Source organism: Pleurodeles waltl, chromosome 7 (assembly GCF_031143425.1).
Source record: "Pleurodeles waltl isolate 20211129_DDA chromosome 7, aPleWal1.hap1.20221129, whole genome shotgun sequence".
NCBI lineage: Eukaryota > Metazoa > Chordata > Amphibia > Caudata > Salamandridae > Pleurodeles > Pleurodeles waltl.
Window position 1 is genome coordinate 1,357,757,743 of NC_090446.1, and position 15,465 is coordinate 1,357,773,207.

A 15,465-nucleotide genomic window follows, 5' to 3' on the forward strand; every position below is an offset into this window, starting at 1 on the left:
GGAAAAAAACAAGCTAACTAGTCACACATGGACCTGGGAAAGTCGGCAGATGTGTGACCCTTTAAGGTCAGCTGAACAAAACAGTTATGTCAATGTAATGAGATGAAGTTCACATAATGTTATGCTTTAAAACAGGCTTTAAAAAGGTTTGAACCTTCCTGAAAGTTGATTAACCTTTCTAACATAATAATCCCTTGGCATTTCTAAACTTGCTGCTATGAGCCTCTCTTTGACATCTGTCTTCCTTCTTTGCCTTTCTATGTCAGTTGCTGCCCTTTTCCATCTTTTACTAAAGCCTTTTTAAATTTTCGTTTGTTTTGCATAAAACTGCAAGTAGATTACAAAAACACACAGAGTTTGCCCCCTCCTCCTCCTTGTAGAGATAACTAACCTGTTCCAAAAACGTTCTAGCTAGGTGGTTTGTACCACAGTTAAAAGCAAAATCGTTTGTGCAGAGATCCCCACATCCTACAGTGCCATCAGTGCAGAATAGATTAACTGTTTATGCTGTAGCCATGCACCGGAATTCCTAACAGAGGTAAACTCAATACCTTCCACCTTCAGAAGCCTGGCACACACATTGGACACTCTGTAGTTGCTGTGATTAACACTATTCACTCATATAGATAGGCCATTTACAGCAATACAGCAGACATGCTTTATCTGCCCTTCATTCATTTGCAGAGACCTCAGGCTCTCCATATGCCCTGCCTTCATGTGCAAATACCAATTACAGCTCTTGTTTTCTAACCTGGGAATGCATTCATGTTAAAGAGCACTTGGATGGCACACAAGAATCCATTGTTTCAAGAAATGAATACATCCCTGTCTCCTTAGACCACCTCCTACACGCTCAATGTCCTCTTTGAGCCAGTGCAGTCCAAACCCCCCTTAGGGATCTGTTTAAGTGGACAACAGATCTTTTAATTGCTCGCTTCAGGAAAATAAGGGCTCCTCTTTTTGTAAAAAAAAAAAATATTAGAGAAAAATATAAGACGGTACACAGAATGCATTGTCATTTTTTCAGTAATCCGTAGTTCAGTCGGTAATTTTACAAATTATATCTGAATACATTGTCTAATAGGTACACTGATTCGTCGACATAGACTGTGGTTTGAAGATTAGGGAGGGTGCGGGGAAGGGGGGTAAAGGTTATTGGGGAGTCAGATTGTAGTAGAGGGGAGCAGGAGATAGAGAAGAATGATAGAGAGGAGAGTGGGGAAGTAGGGAGGTTAGGTAGAATATTAAGGGGGAAGGGCAGGTATTTTGGCTCAGTGTTTCTGGGTTATTAGATGGATATTCCGGTTGTTCCTCGTCATTTGCCGACGATTTTACAGGATTGTGCCATGTGATACGTTTATCAAAGTGTATTTTAAGGTGGGCCAAGAGGATAAATTTGTGGGGGGGGGGAGAGGGCCATTCCGGGGGAGGGTAGACAAGGGAGAGTACCTGTGTAGATTCAGGGTTAGATGTATAAAGAATCCGGCCTTGCCTACTAATGTTGGACAGTTAGCCTCTGGTCGAGCAAATCAAAGAAGGATAATTTCTAGTACGTATTTAAGCGGGTCGATATGGCATGGTGTAAAGGGTGTTCTCTGGGATGAATAGTCTCCAGAGTGGAGGAAAAGGGTAGGAGGGTGGGGAGGGAAGCGGGGGAAAGAGAGAAAGGAAGATGATGGGGTGTCAACTGCCATCCACTGACCATCAGCCAGCTGCCTCATGTTCTTGTCAGGAAGGGGCTCCAAATTTCTGTAAATAGGGCCGCTTGATCCTGTAGGTTATAAATAACTCTCTCATGGGTAGCTGTTTGGAACATGGCTGTCATCCATTCCGTTGGTGTTGGGGCGATAGCAGACCTCCAATGTCGAAGAATACAGATTTTCGCTGTGGCAATTGCCGTGTGAAGTAGCCGTTTATGGGGACGTGATAGGGAGAGGTATGGGCGCATGTCGTGTAAAATAATGAGTGTTATCGGTGACGGGTTTGGTATTGATATGAAATCCCTAAGTGTCTGGAACACAGCTTCCCATAGGGGCTGTATCATTGGACAGTGGCATAAAATATGAAGTAGATCGCAATGGAGATCTGAACATCGCCAACACCTCGCATGTGGTATCAGACCTGCCCTGAAGAGTTTTGTGGGAGTCCAGTACCAGTCCTGGAGGATTTTGAAGAGACAGAATTTCAGGCGGGTCTCGCGGACCCCCCTGTCTAGGCTTCGATTATGTTTTGCCAGTCTTCTTCTGTGTAGGCTATCGCTAGTCGATCTTGCCATCTGAGACGCAGTCGCTCTAGGAGAGGTTGCGAATAAAGGTGGTTCATAATCTCTGAGTATAGACCGGCCTTAACTCCTCTGTGTCGGCCCCATTTCTGCAGGTAATTGACAACGGGTGAGGTTTTGATCGTTCCCGGGGGGGGTCCTAGGGCCTTGCGCATACAGTGCATGAGTTGCCTGTACCTCCATTCCTGATTTTTGTGAATTCCGAATCCTTCCCGTAGGGATTCAAAGGACCGGAAATCATTGCCATCTATTATTTGGGTTATGTTGTGGATACCAGAGTCGCTCCACTGGGGCCATCTTAGGGTACTTCCCCCTATTTTTATACATTTGTTTCCCGCTAAAGGGGCTTGAGCATGTAGAGAAGGGTGCACTCCCAGTAGCCGGTGGGCTCTGTGCCACGCTGCATTTGTGGCCGCAAGGATAGGGTTGGATGAGTGAGAGTAGTCGGTATATATCCCACCTAGTTCGGAGTGCTGTCCCTGTATGTGTTTCTCCGTGATTGTCCATTGTGGGGGTTCTGGGGTGCCTGGTAATGTGTAGGCTAGTTGTGATAGTTGTAGGGCTAAAGCGTGTTGTTCTACTGAGGGTAGACCTAGTCCTCCAAAGGGTCTGCGCGCTAATATTGTCCCCGGTTTTAGTCTTGGCCGTATTGAACCCCAGACAAAGGACCTTATCAAGGTATCAATCCTTCGGAGAAGAGAGAGCGGAATCTGTAGGGGAAGCATGCCTAAAACATATGTGAAGCGGGGGAGGGTGACCATCCTAACCGCCTGTGTTCTGCCCCACATAGATAGGCCGAGTAAGGTCCACTTGACAAAGTCCTATTTCATCCGGAATATAAGAGGGTCTAGATTATTCCTGACCATGTGTTCTAAGCCTTGGTTAATATATGTCCCCAGATATTTGAGGTGGGTTGGGGTCCATTTAAATGGGCGGCCATGGATTGCAGCTCTCGTTGTTACGCGAGATAGGGGCAATGATTCGCTCTTGTCCCAGTTTACTCGATACCCGGACAAGGGTGCAAAGCTTTCTATGATAGAGAGTAGGGATGGGATGGATCTTTCTAAGTCAGACAAGGTTAACAGAATATCGTCTGTATATAAATAAATTTTGGAGGAACCCCCTGGTAAGGAGATGCCTGTTATCTGTTGAGAATTCCTTATAGTTGCCGCCAGCGGTTCCATTGCTAGTAGGAATAAGAGCGGAGACAAGGGGCAGCCCTGTCGAGTGCCCCTTCCGATGGGGAATGGGTCCGACAGGAAGCCCCCACAATTAACTTGTGCTGTAGGGTGATCGTATAATAATCGGACTTTAGAAATATATTGATCTCCGAGACCAAAATGTTTCATGGTGGTGAATAAATAGGGCCATTCGATGCGGTCAAATGCCTTCTCCGCGTCGAGGGATAGTGCCAAGGCTTCTTCTGGTAGGTTTAACGATTCAAGCAGGGTGTGTCATAGTGTGCGCATATGGTTTCTGGAAGTGTGGCCCGGTACAAATCCCACCTGGGTATTATGGATTAGGGACGGTATGACTTTGCGTAGTTGTGCTGCAAGGACACTAGCTAGTAATTTAACCTCTCCGTTTAAAAGGGAGATGGGGCGATAGCTACTGCAGAGTAGGGGGTCCCTTCCAGGTTTAGGCAGAACAACAATCGTGGCCCTGTTGGACAGGTCACCCAGAGAGCCCTCCTGGCACGCCTCCATGAGTGCCTCGTGGTTACTGCTGTGGTTGTCTCTTCTCCTGATCATCTGTAAAATTCCGCAGGGAATCCATCTTCGCCTGGGGATTTATGGTATGGGAAGTTTGTGATAACCTGTGTGATTTCTTCCCTGCTTATATTGCCCTCAAGGAGAGCTCGGCCGGCTTCTGATAGGCAGGGCAATTTTGCCACAATGAGAAATGCCTCTGTCTGTGCCTGGTTGGTCGTTGTTTCGGGGGTGTAAAGGTGTTGATAATATGTAGCAAATTCATTCACAATGTCTTGCGGGCGGGTCAGTACTGCTCCGGAGGGAGACGTTATGGCCGGGATAGCTGAGGCAGCATCTCTCTGTCGGAGCTGTGCCGCTAAGAGGCGTCCGGCCTTTTCTCCTTGTTCATAGTGGCGTAACCTTTGAAGTGCATATTCTGCCTGTGTTGTGTAAAGATCGTTATGTGCCATTCGGGCTTGTTCAAGGGAGCGGCGTAGCGCTGGGGACGGCTGAGTAGTATATAGTTTGGTGAGGCGTTGGATCGTGTCTTCTAGGGTGCGGTAGCAGACCTCCCTATCTCTATTGGCCAGTGCTGCGTCCCTCATCATGTTCCCTCTCAGAGTGGCCTTAGCCACTGCCCATAAGACCCGCTTGGATGTCACAGAGCCTATGTTTTCGGTCATATATGTGGATATGTGGGCCTTGAGTTGCTCTTTCCCCTGGGGGGAACGGTATCTGTGTATGGCAAAGCACCATGGTTTACGACCAGGAGAGGTCAAGCCCACCTGTATAGAGAGTAAAATCGGGGAGTGGTCTGAGAGTCCGCTATCTAAGATGCTAGGGTCTTGTATTTGGGGAATTATGGTGTGTGATACAAGAAAATAGTCCAGACGTGATTGGGTGCCATGGACGGACGAAATGAATGTGAATTCCTTGTCCTTTGGGTGTGTAAGTCTCCAGCAGTCGACTAGGCCTACATCTGCTGTGATGTCCGTCAGTAAGGCCCTATCGGAATTATTGCCCGCATCGATGGGGCCTGTCCTGTCCAGTATGGCATCTCTAGCAAGGTTCCAATCCCCCTCATGATATAACGTGTGGTCCCTATTTCGGTCAGTACGCGATTGAGTTGTAGGAAGAAGGAACGCTTTGACCCGGTTGGTGCATAGACAGAACCCACACATAGGAAGGTATTTCCTATTTTCAGTTTGACAAATGTATATCTCCCTTCTATGTCATTCCATGTTTTAATGATCGTGGTCGGCAGAGATTTACGTATTAGTATCACTACGCCACATTTACGAGGTGTGCCTCCCTTGGTTCCCTGATCTTCTGGACAGCAGCTGAAGGAGACCTTTCCTACCCAGTCACGTCTAAGTTTATCGGACTCTACATTGTCAAGATGCGTTTCTTGGATCAGGGCTATGTCTGCTTTTTTAGATTGAAAATATGACAAGATCTTTTTCCGTTTGATGTAGTTCGTCATGCCAGGAACATTCCAGGAGAGGATTCGTAGTAGGTGCACTATGGGGAGGGATGTCTCTGGCATACTGAGTTAGAGGAAGGAATTTCAGCAATACTGGGGGTGGTAGTCGTGTGGTGCTGTGTTCGCTGTAATATGAATATTTGGGAGTTCGAGGGGTGAGACGGAGGCAACTGATGAGGGTCGGGTACCCCAACAAGAAAAGGGGGAGGGAAAGAAACGAGAACGTGGAGGGGTTGGTGAGGGAGGGGAAAGGGATAATATGGGAGGAAAGAAGGTTAGAGTTAGCATTTGTACGTGAAGTGGGATGGATGTGATGATTGGGAGGGGAAGAGGTTGGAGGGATGTATAGGGGGGACCGGGAGTACTATGCTCCCTTGGGGATGGTCTGTAAACGGCGAGTCCAAGTCCTATGCGAGCTCCTAATGCCGTCGGTGCAGCCTCTCTGTTGAGGAGGCGGCGTTGGGGTAAGGGGCGGCCAGTATTGATCCAAGGCGGTCGAATGCACAGGTTCTGAGCTGAGCTCTGGAGGGGGGGAACGGATAAAGGGGGAAGCCATGGGCACATTATGGGAGGGGGGGGGGCCCGGGAGAGGGTAGTAGCTATGTTGATGAGGGAGGGTGTGATGTGCAGATAATGGGGGGGATTTGGAGACATAATTTTAATATGGTGAGGGTGGGCATAGTGGGAAAGGTGGTAGAGTGGGAGTTCACACTGGCCTGGATTAAGAGATGGAGGAAGATCCAGTAGATACCTCGCAATGTCCAGTTTCTAATATAATAGGTTAAGTGTTTATCCTATTTTCGAGTGAAAGGGGTCTAGCGATCATTGTACTTGATGTGTGTCATCGCAATGGGTTCTATGTTGTGAGGGTATATTGATCGAGGAGGGGGATGGATGTGGATCAGGGTGTATATTTGTAATCATGATTATAATGATAGATGGAAATATGGTAATGATTTTAATGTAGATGTTACAGCAGGTGTTGGTATTGGTGTAAGGGGGGGGAGAAATGATTTGTGGGATCAAAGGGTGGGTGCCTAAAGGGCCAGAGGAGAGGAGAGGGCGGGGGGGGGGAGGGTGTAAAGTAACATAATGCTGGTTCAGATCAGGATATTGGAGTACATTTGCACATAATAACAGTTGAGATATTACTATACTTATATAGCATAATAATATCGCTATGTCAAACAACATAATGTCAAACAGCATAATGTCACTGCAAACTGTTAATTTGTATAACATAACATAATATAATATAGCATAACGTAACACAATATAACTTATTTGCACACAGGTAATCGTATTACATTCTATTAGTTTATATGTCATGGGACCAGCCCAGGGGTGGGTGTTATTATAGAAGGGTGGAACATGGGTTGTATATGCAAGTGGTTGATCTACTGCTCGTCACCTACGTGGTCAGGTGCCATCGCAAGTATATGGGGGGGTTGCATCCCCCTCATGGGAGGATTCTGGGGAGTGCGTGTGAATGTCGGCCTATTTGTTTTGCCTCCATGGAGATATAGTGTTCCCGTAAGAAGTAGTGGTGCATCTCCGTAATATGTAATGTTGTGTTGTATTATATCTTATCGTCCCCTGTGGCAAGTGATCATGTTGTGCCAGTACTCTGGTGATCGTCGGGATGTGTATTATTGCGTGTAGATTATATTACATTCGTTTCCCCGTGCGGCCGTTTAAGGGAGAAGTGGAAGGTGGTAGGTTCAGCTGAAAGGGGTCAGCATTACGACTTGTCTGCAGAATCGGGACTGTTCATGTAGTCTTGTTGTTATTGTGTGGTGTTGTGTTGTTGGATGTTCTATATTGTAGTAGCGCTGTGAGGGTGTGAATGGCAGCTTCTCTTTAGGTGTCGGAATGTGTCCCTACTGAGCAGGGTCCCGATGTATGTGTTTGCGTCACCTGTGGGGTCTGCAAGATCCGGCTTGTGCGTTTCGCATCATACAATGGACGTCTATGCAACAGTGTTATAGAATAAGGCCCCGTGTTATCTTGTAGGACATGTAAACATAATGGTAATCTAATGTTGTTAAAAGGGTTATTGACGATTGTTAAGTAATAATGACTACAAACAAAACCCGGGTTTGTACTCATCCTTCCTTGAGTTCTCGTCGTTCAGGTTTCAATGTCTTGTAATCATCTCACATGCGCCCAACAAGGGATCGGTGTCTCAGGGGGGTACAGTCGTTGGTTTTAGAGGTGATCTGGATTTGTCCCTTTCTGACAGTTGGGTGTAGGTTGCCACAGCGTGGAGAACCTGACCCCTGTCGTCGTGTAGTCTGGCTAGTCTCTCTGCGTCCCTGCCCCTTTGATTGAGGTCGGTGTCATGATGGAGCGGGCCTTTTTTCTCTGGGCCCGGGGGTAAGAGTCCTCCCCCTTTGTTTTCTCTCCCAGTATCTTATGAACAGTCTGGATTGGTAGAGTCCATAGGCTGATGTTGAAAAGAGTCAAGGAAAAGGCTCAGTTCATCTGGATTATAGAAGTCTTTGGATATACTGTTATTGGTGACCCATACTCTGGCGGGGTCGAAGAGGCCGAATTTCATCCCCAGTTGGCGAAGTCGAGGTCTTAGAGCTAGGAAGGCTTTTCTTCGTTCGTTGGTGTCCTTGGAGTAATCAGCCGTTATTCGGATGTCATGTTGGCCTATCCGGAAAGGGCCCTGCTTGCGCGCCGTTTGGAATATCTGTTGGGCATGATTGTGGCGTAATAGACACGCGATTATCGGTCTGGGTCTTAAAGATGTGTCAGAACGTTTCGGGCCTACTCTGTGTGCTCTTTGGAATTCCAGCGGTGGGTCAAAGTCCAGGGAGTTTAGTTTGGGGAGAACGGAGCCCAGGAAGGCCTGCAAGTCTGTGCCTTCTTCATGCTCCGGGATTCCCAGTAGGCGAATGTTATCTCTTCGACTCCTATCCTCTAGGTCTGTGAGTTTACTCCTAAGGTAAAGGAGGCCTTGGTCTCTGTCTCGATAAGTGGTCACCTGCGTTTCTAATGAGCCCATGCGGTGTTCCAAGCCTGTCACTCTGGTTTGAAAACCTGCAATGTCTGATCTCATAGATTTGGTTTCCAGGGTCAGTGAAGATAGAGAAACGTCCATTCCCTCTATTCGGCGGCTGACAGCGGTGATCTCCTGTAGTATTTTTTCCATGGTTATGGATTGTTCCTTGTCAGACATTGTGGTGGATTGCGTTGGGGAGGGTGGTGAGTGAGGTCCTGTTATCGTAGATGTTGGGCGCCTGTGATGAAGAGCTTCGGAGAATAATAATTGTCGTGCCGACTTACCAGTGGATTTCTGGTTTGTTTTGCTGCCGGGCATCGCCTCGTCCGTCTGCGTGTGTGGTCCAGTTGATTCCAGGGTTTTCCTCGGAGTCTGGCGAAAGCAGCATTACGCAGTCAGCCGGTTCTTGTCTTGTTCTGGCTTTTGATATTCTCTTTTTTTTTTTCTTTTCCTTTCTTTTCCCCTCCTCTTTTTTTTTGGGGGGGGGATTTTAGGGTTTAGGCGGTAAGAGGATATTTGATCCTTTTTCTGTTCCTGGATATGTTGGGGGGGAGGAGGCTTGTTTGGTTTGTTTCATCTTTCTTTCTTTCTTCTCCCCCTTTTTTGTTTTTCTTTCCCCCTTTCTCCCCCTTTCGCCTCCCTTCCCCTCTCCTCCCCTCCTTTATTTAACTTGGTTCTTAGCTCTCTTCTTCCCCTTTTCTGTTTGCTCTTTCTTCTTCCTTCCTTTTATTTTTCCCTTACTCCCCTTCTTCTCTTGTTTCCGTGTCTTTATTCCTTTCTATTGTTTACTGTCCTGGTTCGCTCCTCCTCTCCTCCTCACCTCGTTCCCCTCACCGCCCCGCGGCACTGTCTTCCTTTCTCTCCCGGGCCAAATAGAGGATAAATGCTCACCGCCTCCCTTTGGAAATCGGATGCGAAGGGCTGTGCCTGTGACTCCAGTCGCCGTGATGTTAGGGAGGCCGGCTCCTCTCTCGGCTCGAGAGCGCGGCTCCTCCCCCGCAGTTGGGCCTACCTCGATATTATGCACCCTACATCCCCTGGTGCTCCGGAGTGTGTCCCCACTCGAGATCAGAGGTCCTGGGCTTTGGATGGCTCCTCAGGGTCTTCCGGACTGGGTTCCTTCGTCCTTAAGAGAGCTGGTTTTCTGGTCGAGGAGACGCGGCTCCGCCCTCTCTGTAGGCCATTTTTCCCCCTTTCCCTCCGAGGCGCGCTGCCGGCCGGTAAGGTCTCGGCGGCCGGTTGTTGAGGTTCGGGTCGGAAGCTCGAGGTTGTGGGAGGGTTTCAACGTGCGTTAAGGTGATTTTTCGGCCTCCGCAGGGCCCCCGCCGCCTCCTCAGGACCGCTGCGGCGCGGAGCTCGGGACTTAGGCGGCCATCTTCTTTCGTGGCCTGGCCACGCCCCAATAAGGGCTCTTCTAAGGGTGTAGCGCAGGACAGCAGCTCTTGTTAAGGGTTCAACATGAGATATTGTGGGATCTCTCATGTGGGAGGACAGCTGCTCTTCCAATAGGTCTCTGCAGGAAAACTACTGGTCTTCTTTGGGCTCCCTGTAGAGGTACAAGGGCTGTTCTCATGGATTCTCGAAAGAAAACAAGAGCTCTTCAGAGGGAGCGCTACAGGAGGACAGTGGGTCTTTTCAGGGATCTCTTCTGCAGGAGCTGGGCTACTCTCCTTAAAGCCTGGAGCAGGGGCACAGCTGTTCTCCATAGTGCCTCACACAGGGAGGGCCTGAGTTCCATGCAAGAGAACAAAAGATCTTCTCAGAATCTCTCCTCTGCTGTGACAGCTCCTCTTATTAGTGATATGTGTAGAAGTACATCAGCTCTTTTGTGGCGTCCCGTACAACACTTTTATGAAGGCTTAATACAGGAGGAATGAAGGTTAGTCCTAGGGATCCACTTGGCAAACCCTGCATGTGACATATCTGTCTTTTTATTGGAGAGGAATTTGTGCATCCTGACACGTCAGACCAGGGCTTTAAGTAAGATGGAAAAAGTGAAGTGTCTCTAAAAAGTTCGTAGCCTATGCATTTAAGGAGTGTGGCATAAACACATAAATTACATTTCTGTGATTCTCATAGTGCCTCCCTGAGCTTTTTGTTCCTGCACTCAGATATATAATACAACAAACATACACCTAAACCAGCCAGGGCTACTGGCTTTGTCAACGGTTGTTAGCTGCTTAAGATAAATTATAACAACAAAGATTTTTTTGTAAATAATATTGAAAATGTTTAAATTCTTAAATTTATCGAGCCTCTGAATTAAACATTAGGAAGGCCTGTGGAAGGGGTAGTGGTCTTCAATGTGTCTCAGGCTCTGTTGTTATGTACAGTCTGTTAGCCGTGTACACCCTTTTTCTCTTCACATTTCCTCCACCTGCATATCTCACACCTCATCTCTTTCCTCTTCTGCATCGTTTTCACTTTTTCCTGAATGCATTTCCTCCAATTTTTTCACTTCACCACTCCAAACACACAATGCACCCACTGACTTGAAGCACTGCATTTTCTTTTACTCACTATTCAATATTTTGACACCTGTGTACCTCCTTCACATCCATTTGCACAGAATCACAATTGCAACTGGGACATGAGACCAGTGCTTTGTGTGGTCTGCAGAGATGCCAAAGATTCCATGGCCATGTATTCTGCACATCTTTTTGCCCCACTGGTAGAAACTCGCCCTGCCTTCGACCTCTGCTCCATAGCTCTAAGTCCTGGCCCATTGTAAACACCTTGAAGCCACTCAGTTCAAAACATGGACTATAGTAGAGTAATATACCTCACAATAAAAAAATGCAGAAGAACAACCTCATGAACATTGCTAACATTCTTAGGGAACACAAAGTTAAGTAAAACGTGTAAAACATAATTAGTAGCTCAATCGGTGACCCTGATTGATTTAATGTTTTTCACATTCACTGTTCAGAAATTGGTTATTTGCCAACACAGTCAAAGACATGAATGCAGGGACCGAACGGGAACGGTTTAAATGTCCAGTTTAAATAAACCGGGTCTGGGACCAGGATCGACCCGGTCCACTTAAAGCCCTACCCCAGATAGAAGTGTGTATGGAAAGTTGCTTCTCTGGTTTGACTGATGAAACCGAATTCTCTAGAAACGGTTTCAACAATTTCTCTTTTGACACACACAGAGGTCTGTCACTGACGAAGAGTGCTGCAGAGCCCCTGCCTCTCGGAAATGCTGTCTGCACAATTTAATGGTTCTACTTTATACTTAAAGGGTCATATGTACGTAAGTGTTTTCCATTTCCTAACTGTGCGATTTGCAATTTCAGGCCATTAGGAAATGCAAAATGCCATTTTGGAATGTACAAAAGGCTGTTTCGGTGGCACAAAATGTGTTTTTTTATCCAGTAGAAATTGTATTTTAGGAATCGCTAGATAGGAAATCATAAATAGGGATTTCCAAACAACGATTCACTAACAACATGTGCAAAGGATTTCCTGATTACAAATAGTTGCAAAAGGGCCATTCAGGAAATGCAATTACCATCAATCTGCAACTGATGGTAACCAGGTGCCATATGTACCAAAGTTCGGATTAGCGATTTCCTAATAGCAAATCCCTATAAATCACTATCAGAGGAATACACAGTTACATATATCTTGTTTTGCGATTCCCAATAGCGACTTCTACAGATCTGCTATCAGAACTTTTGTACACATGGCCCAAAGTAACAAGAGTGATGCGGAGAGAGAAAGAGAGAGATGCAGAGGATGCAGAGGATTGTAGGCACCAGCTAGTAACTCACTGAAAAGCCAATTCAAGTCACTGGTGTGGCTTACATCTCTCTCTGGACCTGCCTCCCCCCTGCATTGCCTACTTCAGCACCCTCAACATAATTTCACGACAACCATCGGCGTACCACTGGACCAATGGGCCTGACGGCCACCTAAATCGCCTGTATCAGAGGCCAAGGCAGCAGCCAGAATAAGAATAAGTACCAGTACCAGTGATGGCACTGACCCATCACACAAATTAATATCATAAGAGCCCTCAAAGTGTCATATGAGTGTTTGGCAGGATCCCATCAGAGGCACCACTGAGAGATTGTGATGGGGGAAAGGGCTTCCAGGATTTCTCTACCCCTTGCCCCCTTCGATACGGACACAGTCATGGAGGCTCAGGGCTCGCAACAACTGTGAAGTGGTGCTTCAAGTAAGAAGACTTCAGGCACAGATAGGAGTGCACCAGTCCATTTTCGGGTATTAGTAAACCATCCAGCTAATACAAGAGCAAAATGCAGCAAACAAAAGCCAGGACAAAGCTCCTAAGGGCAGGGAGCTCATCTAGAAGGCCTAACGGCACCAAAACTTCCCTGAAAGCCTATTGGAAAAGGGCAGCCATGATATCAACTAAAACAAACAGGGATGTGAATGCTTACATGCAATCAAGGAAGCTGTGTGTTATAAATTAGGTTTCTGGTTGGCAGAGGTATGCACCCAGTTCAAGCAGGAGCCACAATCCTAGTCAGGGTAAGTCAGATACACACGATAAGCTAACCGGTGCTTACCCTCTGGTAACTTGGCACAGACCAGTAAGGCTTAACTTAAAAGGCAATGTGTAAAGTATTTGTACAACACTTCAAACAGTGAAAAAGTGAAAAACATACACAAAAAGACACAACACCTGGCTAGAAAAATAGAGTTTAATTTTATGAACAAAACAAGACCAGAACAATAAAAAGAAGGAATAATAAGTAGAAGTCGAGATGATTATGCTGGCGAGCGGTGCGGTTCTGGTGCAAATGGGCCTGTTAATGGTTGCAAAGAGCCCAAAAGCTTGAGTCAGGAGCCCAAAAACATTTCCAAGGTTCCAGTACTGGAGCGGCACCTCTTGGGAGTCAGGAGCTGGTTGAAGACAAGTCCAGGGTCTGCAGCAGGTGAACTGTAAGTCTTTTGTGCCCCTGAGACTTCAGAAAACAGAAGGCAAGCCAGCAAGGCTTTGGAGTAACTTTGGTTCTTGGATGTAGAGCTTGAGGTCAAGTCCTTCTCACTCCCAGGCAAGAGGGCAGTAGGTCAGCTCTGTAAATCAGGAGTCCAGCAGAGTAGCAGCTCAGCAGAGTGGCAGTTCTTTTAGTGGCACAGCACTCCTTCTTCCTGGCAGAGTATCCACAGGTCCAGAAGTGTACTGAGTTGCTGGTGCCAGAGGTTGTGCCTTTGAAAGTGAGAGACTTCAAAGAAAGGTCTTTGAAGTGCACAGAAGTCCTCTCTTCCTGCTCTAAATCCAAACTCACTACAGGGGGGTATAAAGCCCTTTATGTGTGGCAGCACATTGCCCATTCAGGTGTAAGAGTCACCCTCCCTCCCATCCTGCCCAGGACGGCCTATCAGGCTGTGGATGGCCCATCAGTCACACCTAATCACCCTTTGTGTGTGGCCGTCTAGAGGGGATGCACAAGCCCAGCTGTCATTCCTCCCCAGACATGTATTGGAGTCAGGCAGCAGGCACCAAATAACAAAAATAAGAAAATGCCAACTTTTTAAAAGTATACTAATAGCTTGTTACCTTGGCTGATAATGACTCAGTGGATAGTTTTAATTACAACTGTCTAAAAGTGGCATTTTTAGAACTGGAATTTAAAATCCACTTCATCATAAGTTGTGATTTTAAATTGTGAGTCCAGAGATACCAAACTTGACAAACATATCTCTTCCAGATTGTGAGCTACCCTTATAAGATGCGATAAAGTAATCCCAATGTTATCCTACTGGAGAGATAGGCCTTCCAGTAGTGAAAAATGAATTTAAGTGTTTTTCACTACCAGAACAGGTAAAACCTAAAACTACATGTCCTACCTTGTTAATGCACTGCATACTGCCCTTGGGCTGTCCAGGTCCTCCCTTAGGGGCGACAAATGTATTTGAAAGGAAAGTTTAGGCTTGGCAAGAAGGTTATCTTTCCAGGTCGACATGGCAGTTTAAAGCTGCACACAGAGGCTCTGCAATGGCAGGCCTAAGACATGGTTAAAGAGCTACTTAAGTATGTCCCACATGAGTGTTACAGGCCCACTAGTAGCATTTAATTTACAGACTCTGGGCACATGTAGTGCACTTTGCAAGGGACGTTTTTTTATAAAATATGCCAATTGGGTATGAGCCAATGTTACCATGTTTAGAGGAGAGAGCACAAGCACTTTTGCACTGATTAGCTGTTGTAATATGCTCAGAGTCCTAAAACCAACAAAAACGAGGTCAGAAAAAAAGGAGGGAGAAGGCAAAAAGTTTGGGTTGACTCTTCATATACGGCCTTTTTCCAACACTGTGCTATAGCGATGGTGATGCCACAGAAGCCTGTAATGCTAGTCAATGGACCCACAGTTCGAAGTACTGTTAATCGAGGCAAAAGATATTGAGTGAAATCAACAGTGGGTGAGACACCTTCAGAAGTGCTCCCTGGGAGGGGTTTCGGACAGGAAGAATCACCTATCACCTATAGAATAACCAAAGATCTGGATGATCTCCACCTGGGAAACTTGACTATTGTTCATAACGATGAGGCAAATAGATTCTCCAATCTTACCAGGGACTCAAAGCCAGCATTTCAACTGAGCAACAGTCCCAGATTAAGTAACAAAAAGGATGGGGATGACTCATCAAGACAGCAGGATGTAATTAATGCCTCTCCTGCAAATACACCAAGGGCCAGATGTAGCAAGCGTTTTGCATGGTGCAAACAGCGTATTTCGCTGTTTGCACCATGCAAAACGCACATCACGATGCTCATTCCCATTTTGCGAGTCGGTAACCTGGTTACCGATTCGCGAAAATTGGAATGCGACTCGCAAATAGGAAGTGGTGTCCCCCTCCCTATTTGCATTTCGCATTGCGATGTAGAATTGCTTTGTGACCGCGAACGCGGTCGCAAAGAAATTCGCAGTTAGCACCCATTTCAAATGGGTGCTAACCCATTCGCAAAAGGGAAAGGGTCCTCATGGGACCCCTTCCCCTTTGTGAATGTCCCTGAAAACATGTTT

The 15,465-nt window shown here is 46.6% G+C and overlaps 1 protein-coding gene across 1 annotated transcript in view; it reads right to left on the bottom strand.

Annotated features, from left to right (window-relative positions):
* LOC138247405 (leukocyte immunoglobulin-like receptor subfamily A member 2) overlaps positions 1 to 15,465 on the bottom strand; it is a 746,857-nt gene that overhangs the window by 476,556 nt on the left and 254,836 nt on the right. The window lies entirely within an intron of this gene.